The sequence below is a fragment of the Takifugu rubripes genome, chromosome 1 (assembly GCF_901000725.2).
Source record: "Takifugu rubripes chromosome 1, fTakRub1.2, whole genome shotgun sequence".
NCBI classification, from domain to species: domain Eukaryota; kingdom Metazoa; phylum Chordata; class Actinopteri; order Tetraodontiformes; family Tetraodontidae; genus Takifugu; species Takifugu rubripes.
Genome location: NC_042285.1, coordinates 5,235,100 through 5,247,732, shown reverse-complemented (window position 1 = coordinate 5,247,732; position 12,633 = coordinate 5,235,100). Strand labels below are relative to the sequence as shown.

Below are 12,633 nucleotides of genomic sequence, written 5' to 3'. Positions count from 1 at the left end.
ATTTTTGAAAACTCTCAATGAATTTGTCTGAGGGAGCTCAAATCAAGCTAGCTTTGATTAATTCAAACAGTATTAATTCTAGTGATGCATTTATTTCAAAGTTAAATGACCAAATTGTTCCTTTTATTTTTCCAAAACAAAACAGTTTATTTTTCGTTGTCTATTGATCTACTGAGGTTACTTTTTCCCTTAATTTAAGTGGTTGCTCAAGCGTTTTTTTTGTTGTTTTTTTAAAAACACAGTCATTATGCAAACATAAGGTTTTGCAAAAAGTAGAAGATATACCATAGTCTATTTTCATCACCTGAGGAACCGTAGAGGAACGATTGTTTTTAGGATACGCTTTCAACTGCAGATGATACAGATGATACAGAATCAAATGGCATAAAATATTATGACTTTTAATTTAAGAATGTGCCATAAATGACCTGCAATTCCTCTTCAATTTTCCTGACAGATCTCCCCAAAATTTCAACTTCTCTGCAAGAAAGCTGCTCAAACTGCTCAAATCACTGACATCAAAGATGGCGCTCGCATATCCAGACTTGTTAAGTTAACTGTAGTCACATTGCAGAGGTAGGGTGCCGAAGCCATTGTTGTCACCTAACAGTGCTTGCATCTAAATTAGGAGTGAAGTCCTCCCCAGGAGAGATGGGTGAACCTGTCACGTAAGACTAAGGGAGCAGAAGTGTTAAAAAGAAAGAAAATGCCACTATCTCACAAACATGCACAATAACACGTACACACAAAACCAACACGGCATCTCCATATGTTTAAGATCTTAATCATCATCTGTTCTGTCCTTTCAGTGTGTGTATGTGGTTCACATGAAAGGAGGACATCTGGAATACAATTATTCCGAGACACCCTCTCTCTCAAACACACACATTCCCTTTGCTCTAAATCTGCATGAATTCCATACATCTGGCCTTAAAGCGGCAATAACAATTATTCAGTTAGCTGTTTTTATACGGCCTAAATGCAACTGGCCACTACTCTAAACAGCTCATTAAAACAGCACAATACCTCACTTCAAGCACACAGGAAAATTGGCATTCAACTCTCTCACTGGAATATTGTCTGTCCATTCTGCATAATATAATGAATAGTCTTTCTGGAAAGTGAACGTACAGTCCGTTTCTTTTTGATTCTCTGGCACTGTCTTCTTTTCTGTTCCGCGTGTCCTCGCCGTCTGATATTTAGGCGTTTATCAGCATTTATCAGGTAAGCCTCATTATAGACGAGTTTGACTTTCAATGAGTGTGCTGACAAAATATTTGGCGAGGTTTATTTCAAACACTTCCTCATCTGGAGGCTTTTTCAAACAAAGCCTGGCACAATGAAAACGCAATTCATTTAGCACATCCAATTGTAGTAACCTGGGGGGAATTATTTAAAGAGAAACGCAATAAAACATTGTTATATATTTTATTCCCACTTGAGAATTATGCAGCAAATGCATGCAGTAAAACAGGAAACGAATCAGGAAATTGACAATTTCTGGATGAAAAAAAAGACAAACGGTCAGATTTAAATAAGAAGCAGCATCCCCTCGTTCAGTTGGCCTGTGCTAAAGATTTAAAAGTCTACTTTAACGTTTGTACTCTCTTCTGTGTACAGTCGTAACTTCACCCGTATTCACATCAAACCTGAGATCGGCCAGACCAAGCAAAGTGTCCCTTAGGCCGTCTTAGCCAGTCTTTTACAACTGAGCTTTAAAAGATGGGCGACAGTACAGTGCGCTGCAGTTGGCCCTGATTGATGATTGAGTAACCCGAGATCATAGATATGCTGAGGGAGGACTTACCAGCGCGGAGCTGTGCATACATCAGCCCTTTAGGACTACCTCTACAGTACATACATCATGCGGTGAGGCCGACTGATGTGAGCACGGGGACTATGTAGACCACTTAAGGGAAGCATTCTATGGGGCAGTTAACAGTCAAAGTCGGCTAAAAACGATTAGAGCGTGGGAAGGAGATTGTCTTTGGTGTTATAATCACATTTTATCTGAGTCATGGAGAACTGAGAAGCAAAGCACGTGCAACAAGCAGATTAGTAGGAGAGACAGATATCCGGCACACACTTTTGTTAGAACAAACTCATATTTTTGACAGGCACAAGTACAAATCTATACGTCAGGTGTAAAAGCATGCCTTATTGTTACATTTTCTTTTTAGGAAAGTCCTTCTAAAACCATCCAGAGGATTGTGTTTGTCAATGTGCATTCATTCGTGCATATAGAAGGCTGCGTTAAGCATCTTCTCAAAGAGGCAGAACACCTCGCTCAGAAAGCAGCTCAAGGGCGCAGCCTATCTTCCAATCCTTAGAATGCATGAGAGGAATTGTGCTTCATTTTTAGCAGTCGGCCTGCCTCCAACCTCACAGTGGCATGGTTCATTTATATGGGAGTCAAACTGTTTGTACTGTCAAGGTTATGGTATTTAACTGGAGAATGAGAGAGGATAGAGACAACTTCCAGGCAATTTGAAATTCTGATTAGCGCCACACCAACTGCGGTATTTATGAGAACGGAGCAGTTCTGAAATGAGCCCAATTAACATCAATCCAGCCGGGTACTAGTCTGTGAGACCTAAACATTTTATTCCCTTGAAATGTCTGCTATAAACCTTTTGTGGTGGACACATCAAAGAATCAAAAAAATAGCTTATTTTTTATTTTTTTAGGTATGTAAATGGTATGATTGTAAATTGGCCTCTCCTGTCCCAAAGCAACGCACATGCTTGCATGTACACAAACACGGTTGAGCCACATACAGAGCACTCCTAAGGTTACCCCCCAAGACAAAAGCTTTACCATCCCACTGACTGGCAGATGGGGCAACCAGCTGACATCTCGGCCTGGTCCGTTTCATGTTCCCCGGGTGTCTTTAACGTCCAGGCACCCTTGTCTAATGGGCGCAGGACAGCCAAGGAGGAAGCTCCTTTGACAGAGGAGGGGGGTCTGTGCTCCTTGGGGCAACCACTGAGTAGAAGCGGCGCAAGGACAGACGGCGATGGCTTCACTATGTTTGCGTAGTAAAACTGTGTGTCTCCCAGGGCAGGAGACTCGGGGAACTTTGACAGAAGATAAAAAAGTAATAAAAGCTAATAACCGCCTTGATGCCCCATATGGCTTCTAACACCGAATAAAATATTTCTATCAAGGCTAGAGCAATCGATGTAGGCATCATGCGTAGCTGGACTTGGTTTTTTTTATATGTTTAGACCAAGAAATTTAAATGCAAAAGTACCAACCTTGCTTATTGGAACACAAAAGGTGTCCCGCAGCAGTTAGCAGACGTAAAGCTACAGGGTCCCTATTTGTACTACTGAAATACATCAGTGTGAATATATGAGAACTGACACATGGTACATTCACTAAGTGACACCGACAACAAAGCACCAGCTACCCTACATCATAAGATAAAAAGGAGATGCTGTTGTTGTCTTCCATACAGACATTTGGAAATGCTCCTAAACTGGGAAAGTTTAATTCAACTTTGAACTATCCAAGTGACTCAAAATCATTAAATTTATGACTGATTTGTGGCCTTTAAACACACAATAATAATGTAAATACTACAATTTTTTATCATATTGACCCACAATCTTATTATTATAGTTCCAAATGCGGTATGAAAATCAGAATTCAAAGAATCACAATATTAAATTGTTTTTAGTTTATTCAACCAGAACAAAAAAGCTAAAAAAATATGTGTATGATAATTAAATAGAAAAGGAACATGAAACAGTGGTAGATGCAATGCTGTTAGTTGATAACAATAAAGAGCTGGAGGGGGGGAAACAGGGCAAATGATAATTGGATTAAAATTTATTTTATTTTCTTAAAGTTAAGTCAATTTATTTTTCTGTTACTGCGAGATATGGGCCCATACATTTAATTTTATGACATTTCTTGAATTATGTTGTCATGTCAATTAATGTTACATTTATAAATTTAGGATTATAATTAAATTTATCTAAGAATTTTAAATTCTTTTGTATGATTGACACTTTCTTAAATCTTAATTTTTTTTAATCAATTCAGTTTCAAGACTGTCAATCAAAAAAAAGAATTTAGAACTGGTGTATTTAGAACTTATATATATATATATACACACACACATACATACACAGACAGGGATTTTTAATTAAGTGTAACTACAAAGGTGGAAACAAGGTAATATTACAGTTCTACTTGAGTCCCAAGCTTGATTCACAGTTAGTACTTTTCTACAAATGAAAAAAGATGTGTTGTGAATCTTCTCCTGGTGGTTGCCGAGATGTGTTGATGAGGAAGGAAACTTCGCAGACACCGACTTGGTTATCAAAGATGTTTATTGGAGAGAACAGTCAGGCATCAATCGAACACTGCAGTTTGTCCGAGGGAGGTCTCGAGGTCCCGATGGTGAAGAACTCCGGGGAGTCAACCTCAATTCCCCCTTCTTATAGAGCCGAGTAAACACCTTCTTTTCTGATGACCTCACACTATACCGTATGGTCACCCCAATGGTCTGGTGTTCAGTTATGACCAAAAAAGGTAATACTTGAAGATGCTTCATGATATACATCCTCCTAGTGAGGGGTATCAGGGGCCCCCAGGCTCCAGTGTTGTCTTTTAGCAGCTCCTATTACCTAAATGAAGAAGACACAGGACACACATGTGGAGCATGTCCTAATATGGCGCTTAGGTGGCTGTTAACACATTACAGCCTTACAGATGTAAAACCTGCATAGAACGGGTCAGATACTACATATTTCCCCCCTTCGAGACTAAATAGAGTCTCGAAAAATAAAGAATAACCAAGTTTTAATAAAAGTAACGGTGTCTAATAAAATGGTCTAATTTGAGAAAGATTGATTAATTCGACATGAACAATATGTGAAATTTAGTGGAGTGCGAGAGTGAAAAACCCATCCGACAGACGTCTTTCAGTTTGCAACCATCAAAACACTTTAGACGGGAAAATTCTCTCACGGTCCCTCTGTCGACGGCGACCACCTATGGTACTCCAATCCAATTTGCAAAAAGGTTATATTAGGGAAGAGTTTGGCAAACACATACAAGATACTCAGAAAAAAATCAAAAAATGTCCACGATCAGGCTGGTCGTCCCATCGGACCTTACCTTGGACCTTTCCCTGCCTAAGGACCCCTTTCCCTATACCAAAACAAGGAAAAAACTGAGTTCTCATAGCATCTGCCTACTGATGAAATTTCCCTAGTAAATTTATTAACACCAACTTCAAATATATGCATTAGACACATCAACAGTAATTTTCGAATCTGTAGTTCACAGTCCCCTGATGAAGGATCTTCAGTTGTTCCCCATCTTCATTCAGGGTCCTCCAGCATCTTTCACAGTTCATTTTGAATTTCTGAGTCCATTCCAACATAGTTGTCGCCCCAACGTAGCTCCCCAACTACTGTCCTGGAAACAGAAAACAGAGGTGCCAGTATCTTTGCAAAAAAAAACATTGATTTCATTAGAGAGAATACAATACAAACATATCAAAACATGATTATCACGATTAAGTAAATTATGTAACCATTTCATTTCCCCCCTTTGTCACCGGAACTACAACGGAGGAAAGGAAAACATAAACACCATTAAATACAAAAATAACATAAGGATATGACTCGAAGGTCACACTAGATACTGAATTAGTGATTATACTGGATATTTATCAACCATCTCATCAGAAATGTCCTCCTCATCTGAATCAGCCAAAGCTTTGGCACTTAAAAGTGGCATCTGGACCTGGTCGGTAGGCATTACTACACCAATCCAACGCAATATCATCGCCTTGGCACAAGTTAATGACAAGGTACAAAAACAAAACATCACACTTAGTGACACTACGACGGCACTGAGAACCTGTACCAACATAGCTCCCATTGGACCAAATTTGTCCTGAAGCCAAGCCGTCGCTGAAGTTCCTGCGCTTTCAGAAGGACCAAACGCATCTCTTATCTTCTTCAAAGCGTCAATCACACTTGTTATGTTATCACCATTGTCTGGAATCAGAGTATAACAAGCATCTCCTGTCAAGTTCAACGACACACACAAACCTCCTTCTCTGGCCAAGATGTAATCTAGCGCCATGTCATGTTTCAACAGCGTAAGTCTGTGACTTCTCTGAGTGTTGGAAAGATGTTCAAAGCCTTTTATGGTTTCATTAGCAAAACCCTGCAGAGTGTAAGTAACATTGCTGAGGTACTGGTGGAACAGATGTCACCAATGGAAATTGATACGATTGGCATGATGTTCGGTTTGATTGCATTTGTAATGTCTGATCAGGTTGGCTTTCCATCACTACTGCTTGCTTTTTCTCTTTGCGTTTGTTATCCACCAGCTGCAGTTGAGTAAGTTTTCTGAGAGTTTCATGATCTTGGTTTTTCAACTCTTGCTCTTTTCTACGATATAGTTCAACCTGGTGAGCAATGTGATCAATGTACACACTCTTAATCATGTTCCCAAGACCAACCACCTCTGCTATTTTACTACGCACCGGCAATGGCAATCCCTTCTGAATTTTAGCTCGAATGATAGACTGCTCCATTTGATTAGCATCGGGATCATTGCCTGTGACATTACGCCACGTTTGTAGAGCTCTTGAAACGTAGGCTCTCGGATTTTCTTGTTCACGCAATGGTTCAATGAGGATATTATCAGGATGTATGTTAGTTGGAAACGCGTCTTTCAGCGCCCCCCAAAACTGACCTCTGTGAGCAGAAAACAGTTCAGCATCATTTACTGCGGTTGCCATGAACCGAGGCATGCCAGCCTTCTGCAAAAGGTCTTCCATGGAAGACACACCAATGAGATTAGCTAGGAGCCTTTTAATGTCTCCAACAGCAGGTTGCGTTCCAATCAAAAGTTCCTCCAGTTTTGAAATCCAGGGGTGTGCCCCTTCCTGAAGGATAGGTAGCTTCTCTAATATATCTGACATATCGGAGTTCTGCCAAGGTTTATACTCAAGACTTTGACCACGAACAACAACAGGGAACATTTTGTTAGCAGAGCCGTCTTTCTTTGAACGCAAGGCGTAGTCAGAAGTGATCAGCCTTGAAAGCCTCCCCTTCTTTAACGACTTACGCCGTTTTTCCATATCTTCCAATTGTCTTTCTAGCATCTTTTGAGCTTCTGGAGTTCCCGTCAAGCTAATGTCTAAACGACACTGTTCGATACCCCTCTCAAGATTTCTCAAAGCCCGTTGTCTTTCCTCAGAGGAAGAACAATTGCCGTCTGAGTCTTCATCAGTGTCTGACCCTGAGCTGTCATCGGTCAGATCTTGACCAGACTTAGCTTTCTTTTTAGATTTGTTACCCCTCTTTTCAGCTTTAGCCAACATACGCTTAATGGCGGGATCATAGCCACCTATGGCTTCATCCGTACCGCTCTCATCATCATCCTCCAGAAGCAGTGTGTTGTAAACATCATCTCGTGTTTTTCTTGATTTAGATTTTGGAGTTGTCGGATAAATGTGTATGACTGTTTTTGCCTTTCCCTTTTCAACAGTTTGGTTGTGATCATCCTTAATGTTGTACTTGCCTTTCTGGCTGAGTACAGGAAGTTGTGGATAGATGTCACTGTATTCAGTTTCTGTTTCATACGGTGGAGGGGTTGTTACAGGAGCCGTGTGAGAGAAAGGAGTGTTAATTTTTTCCACAAGCGCCGCTGTTTGTTTTGCGGTTCTTTCAATAATTTCTTTAGCTTTTTTGTTTTTCTTTTTTGCAGCCAATCTCAACTTCTGTCCCTCCTGTTCAAAAAGTTGCAACATTGCGAGTTCCGTCTGTCTTTTTACTGCACGAGACTTCCCTCTTTTTCCTTTTTTCTCATTTGCTTTATAGGCGGTAACAAGTGTACAGATTGTTTGAATCACATCAGGGTTGAGGGTACCTTCAACCGGCCAAGGTTGTTCAATATCTGGCCAACGCTTGTTCCATTTCTTTGAGGCCTCTGGTAGGCCTTTAATAAGGGGATTGTTTTTCTGCACCACCTCAATTGGGGTCATGCGTTTAACCGCTTTACTCTCCGCTTTTGACATTTTGCTGTAGCAGTTGTCTTAGGAAAGTACGGTATATCAGTTTCAAACCTTAATATGTAAATGCTGTGTTTATTTCACTTTTAATGTTTAATTTAAATGCACAACTATTAATTGTTTAACTAAAAAATACAAAAAGAAATAAATTCAATTAATATAGGAATCTAGAAATATAAAAACGTGAAAGGAAACAGCCAAGTAGAATTATAGTAAAGAATTAATAAAGAAGAGTGTGTAAATCAAATTAAAAGGTTGAAGAAATTAATAAATTCCTTATAACTTTCAAACAAAGCTGGTCTGACTCTAAACCTGTCCAAATGATCTGGAAAACAATCGCTGTAGATGTTTGTCCAAACAATTATGGTGTGTGTATATATAAAATTTCACTGGCCTTAGTGCAAGACCGTTATGTCGCCACCAGCAGATCAATTCCTCCTCTCGTCTGTCCCTACTGGAGTCAAGTTCAGGTGCATCAAAAGTGTAAAAAGGAAACAGAAAAAATTCAATAATTCATGAACTGTCAAACTCCTTCAACAAAATAAAAATGCACAATTCTTGAACACTATCATAAATTGTCAACAAACTTCTAATTAATGTGTTATTATCATTGTTTCTATCCAATTATTGTTATTTTTAATGTTATTGTTATGATAAACAATCATCAACAGCAAACAGTCATTTAACAATCATTCATAAACCATAATCAGCCAAGTAGATAAACCTGTTGCATTTATGCCCCAGCATATCTCTTCTTAAATTCCAACACACATTAAACCATCAAACGCTGATCAATAAAGGAGAGAGAAAATGTGTGCTCCGTTTCTTCTCCTGATGAAAGCCGTCACTTCAGAAAGTGAGAGAGGGTTGAGTGGGGAGGGACTCTCCGCACCACCCCTAGGGGGAGCCAACTAGCTCCACCCCTTGAAGTCGAGAACCACTTCCTGTTCACCTCCGATAGTCGGAGAGTGAACATCCGTTCTCGCCAGCTCCAAGCTAGTCACTGGTTGCAGGCCCAACACACAGCCGCGAACTGTGAGCCACGCCCTGAGATCCAAAGGATCCAAATCAACCACCAACGAATATGAATAATTTTCAAAATCAATATAAATAAAGTTCTTCAAAGATATTACATAAACATAGAAATCCGCAAAAACAAACTCCTATGTTTCTCAACTTTTCTTTGTTCACCACTCCTTCAGCATATATGTATATGTGAGTGTGTGTGTGTGTGTGTGTGTGTGTGTGTGTGTGGGTGTACGTGGACCTTGCGGTCCTGCTGGATCACAGCCAGTTTCCTTGTCTCCGCACAAACTTATATGATATTCTTCACTACCAGGACCACCCTTAGGTCCTCCTCCAGCTTCAGATAAGATCTCAATCAATCTATCTGAGGTACAAAAAGATTTTTCCTTTATTTCTTAGAGTTTCAATCAATTACCCAATTTTTGACAACAACTATGGTAACATCCCCCAAAAGTCACTTTAAACAAAGAGAGAGAGAGAAAGAGAGAGACGAACAGAACACAGAATCAAATCACGCACACACAGGCCCCACAGACACACAATCTGTCCATGCAGATTTATCCTATTCAGACGTCCCGGCGCCGCTGCCGTAAACCACAGTTTCACGCGACTGTCCGCACTAAATTTACCACCCTGAAAACTGGGCCCCTGACCGTAAAAGAGTGTCTTCAAACGCACTCGTCAGCCACGTCAGAGAGGACACCCCCGACCCGGAGATAACCCCAGTTTTCCAATCCCTCAAAAGAGAGAGACCGGCCTGTGTGCTCCGAGAGGAAACACAGGACTTAGGGCAAATTGTCCTAAACCGCGGCTTTTTAACACTTTAACATCATTTCCTGGCCGTAACCTGACACATTCCTAGTGTCCACGCGCTCTATCGCCAATCCTGTACATAACACAGTGTACAGACCGAATAAAATAAATTCAGAATCAGCTGTCCTTTTTAGCTGAAATGAGCCGTGTAATAAACCTCATGGCCTGTCTCTCCTCCAGAGCCACTACTTCAATCTTTCACAAAACATAAAACAAAGGTCAAATTGAAAAATTTAGAAGAAGTATTCCCCAACATCAACACAAAAATGTACATCCACACTAATTATCTTTACGGTGTGTCTAAATTACTCCCCAAAAGCTTAATTGGACCAACTATCACCCCAATGTGTGGAAAGTGTGTACTTTACTTGCCAGCTTGGAGCGGAAGTTGGTCCGAGGAGGCAGATGGAGAAGACGACAGCCACAACCGATCCTGTTCGTGACGCCAATTTTGTTGTGAATCTTCTCCTGGTGGTTGCCGAGATGTGTTGATGAGGAAGGAAACTTCGCAGACACCGACTTGGTTATCAAAGATGTTTATTGGAGAGAACAGTCAGGCATCAATCGAACACTGCAGTTTGTCCGAGGGAGGTCTCGAGGTCCCGATGGTGAAGAACTCCGGGGAGTCAACCTCAATTCCCCCTTCTTATAGAGCCGAGTAAACACCTTCTTTTCTGATGACCTCACACTATACCGTATGGTCACCCCAATGGTCTGGTGTTCAGTTATGACCAAAAAAGGTAATACTTGAAGATGCTTCATGATATACATCCTCCTAGTGAGGGGTATCAGGGGCCCCCAGGCTCCAGTGTTGTCTTTTAGCAGCTCCTATTACCTAAATGAAGAAGACACAGGACACACATGTGGAGCATGTCCTAATATGGCGCTTAGGTGGCTGTTAACACATTACAGCCTTACAGATGTAAAACCTGCATAGAACGGGTCAGATACTACAGATGTTAAAGAAGTAACTAGTTACATAAAAAGGAAGGAAAATTTGCATAAAATTGTAAACATTTAACATCCTACAATGCAGCCTATATACACTGAATAAAAAACTTTTCTTCATTTTCCAGAGTCCTTTTTAGCCTCTTGTCTTCCCTGCATGTCATTTTTATGATAGGATGAATATTTCTAAAATCACATCCATCCTTGGTTGACAAGGTAGCACAATTTCCTCTCCCTGCCACTCTTTTGCTTTTATTTTAAACACATCCTTTCATATTTTTTTGGTTCTCTCTTTCAGTTTTTAATATTTCAGTGCCTCAGATGTAGCAGCTCTTTAAAGCGCCCATGGGGCCTCCAAGTCCTCTCTTTTGTCTCCCATTTCCTTCTGAAACTGTTTTTCTTTAACCCTTTGCGGCTCTTCACAGTTGTTGTCTTAGCTCTCTCCACACTGTTTCGCTTTCTGTCGCTTTCTACCCCCCCTCCTTATCTTTCTCTGTGTCAGCCAGAGGTCAATGCTATACTTTTTTCTTCTGCATGCGAGAAGGCAGGGGGTACCTTTGTTAGTTATTATAGTCTAAAAATAGAAACTAAGACTAAGTTGCCTTTTAAGACAAAGTGGAGCAGAAATATCCAGACTCGATTTCTCGCGCTAAATAAAAGATTGATTTTCAAAGCCTTTATATAAGCAATCCTCTCCGAGTCAACAATTCTTTAAAGTGGCAAATGGCGCCTTGTGTTTTGCAAAGTTCAGAATGAGCCAATGAGCTCTTGACTTAGATCATGCTTTCCAAGTCTCATTAGGTTGAGAGTCTTGTTGAAGCTAATAGCTGACTTAAGGTTCAATTACTAGCTTTTCTCATAATTGTAATAATGCCACCTCATGTAGACCTAAAGGGGGCACAGGGAGAACAATAGCAGCTTTTTGGAGGGGTGGGCACCATTAAGGCATTAACATTGCCAGGAATCATTTGTAGACACCGGTATTTGGTGCAAAGTCTATTTCATTTTACTGTAAATTGCCACATTTTGTCATGAATGTCACCCCCCTTAACTGAAGCTAATATTTGTACATTTCAGACGACACCTGTCGAAACTCCACGGAATAGACTCACTCCGCACACAAGGAAACAGGCGCATACGCATCAACATACACTTGAGTCTGTTGGTTTAGCTCTTCCATTGAGTAGGCTACGCTAGCTGACCATTGTGCACGTAAGGCCTTTTGTCTGTGCAGCCTAAAACTGGTGGCTGCACCTCAGCTACCGCAGTTCAAGCGTAAACAGCGTTTTCATGCCCTACGATATACACAGTTGCCAATGGACCCCTAAATCCCTGGGACAGCTGAGTCCTAGGGTGTCAAAGATAATGGCGATTTATTGCAGCGCGACGCTTTCTCGTTGCCCTGCCGCCCCCCTTTCCAATCGCCCCACCACCCCCTCCTCCTTCCTCAAACAGATTAAAATTAAGCCTTAAACATGTGAGGATGGAATTAACACATTTAGCGAGTCTCCTCTTCCCACATCCCATTTTCACTCCAGAGCGGCTGATCCCCACTGCCGAACGCGGGTGCAATTTTAATGACTCACAACGTTTTTGAAGTCCACATGAAAAAAAGCGTTGCTCGCCGTTTGTGGTGGCGCTAGATATGGCCAGGCTGCGGACGGCCATGATTTGGGGGGGGATACACGCCGCCGACTCGGACTCCAGGCTCTTCGATAGGATCGGTGTCATTTTCCTCTCCACGATAAGACGCCTTGCTGACAAGGTCCGATTAGGAGAGAAAAATCATTATTGCTACG

General features: G+C 41.0%; 1 protein-coding gene and 1 long non-coding RNA gene across 8 annotated transcripts in view; both read right to left on the bottom strand.

Annotated features, from left to right (window-relative positions):
- Nucleotides 1-12,633, bottom strand: part of vti1a (vesicle transport through interaction with t-SNAREs 1A) — a 94,889-nt gene that overhangs the window by 51,208 nt on the left and 31,048 nt on the right. The gene's annotated exons all lie outside the window — the stretch shown is intronic.
- On the bottom strand, nt 7,737-10,840 carry LOC115252417 (uncharacterized). Its single transcript, XR_003890869.1, has 2 exons — nt 10,255-10,840; nt 7,737-8,501 (listed from the first exon to the last, which is right to left on the bottom strand). It is a non-coding gene; the product is annotated as an uncharacterized lncRNA (long non-coding RNA).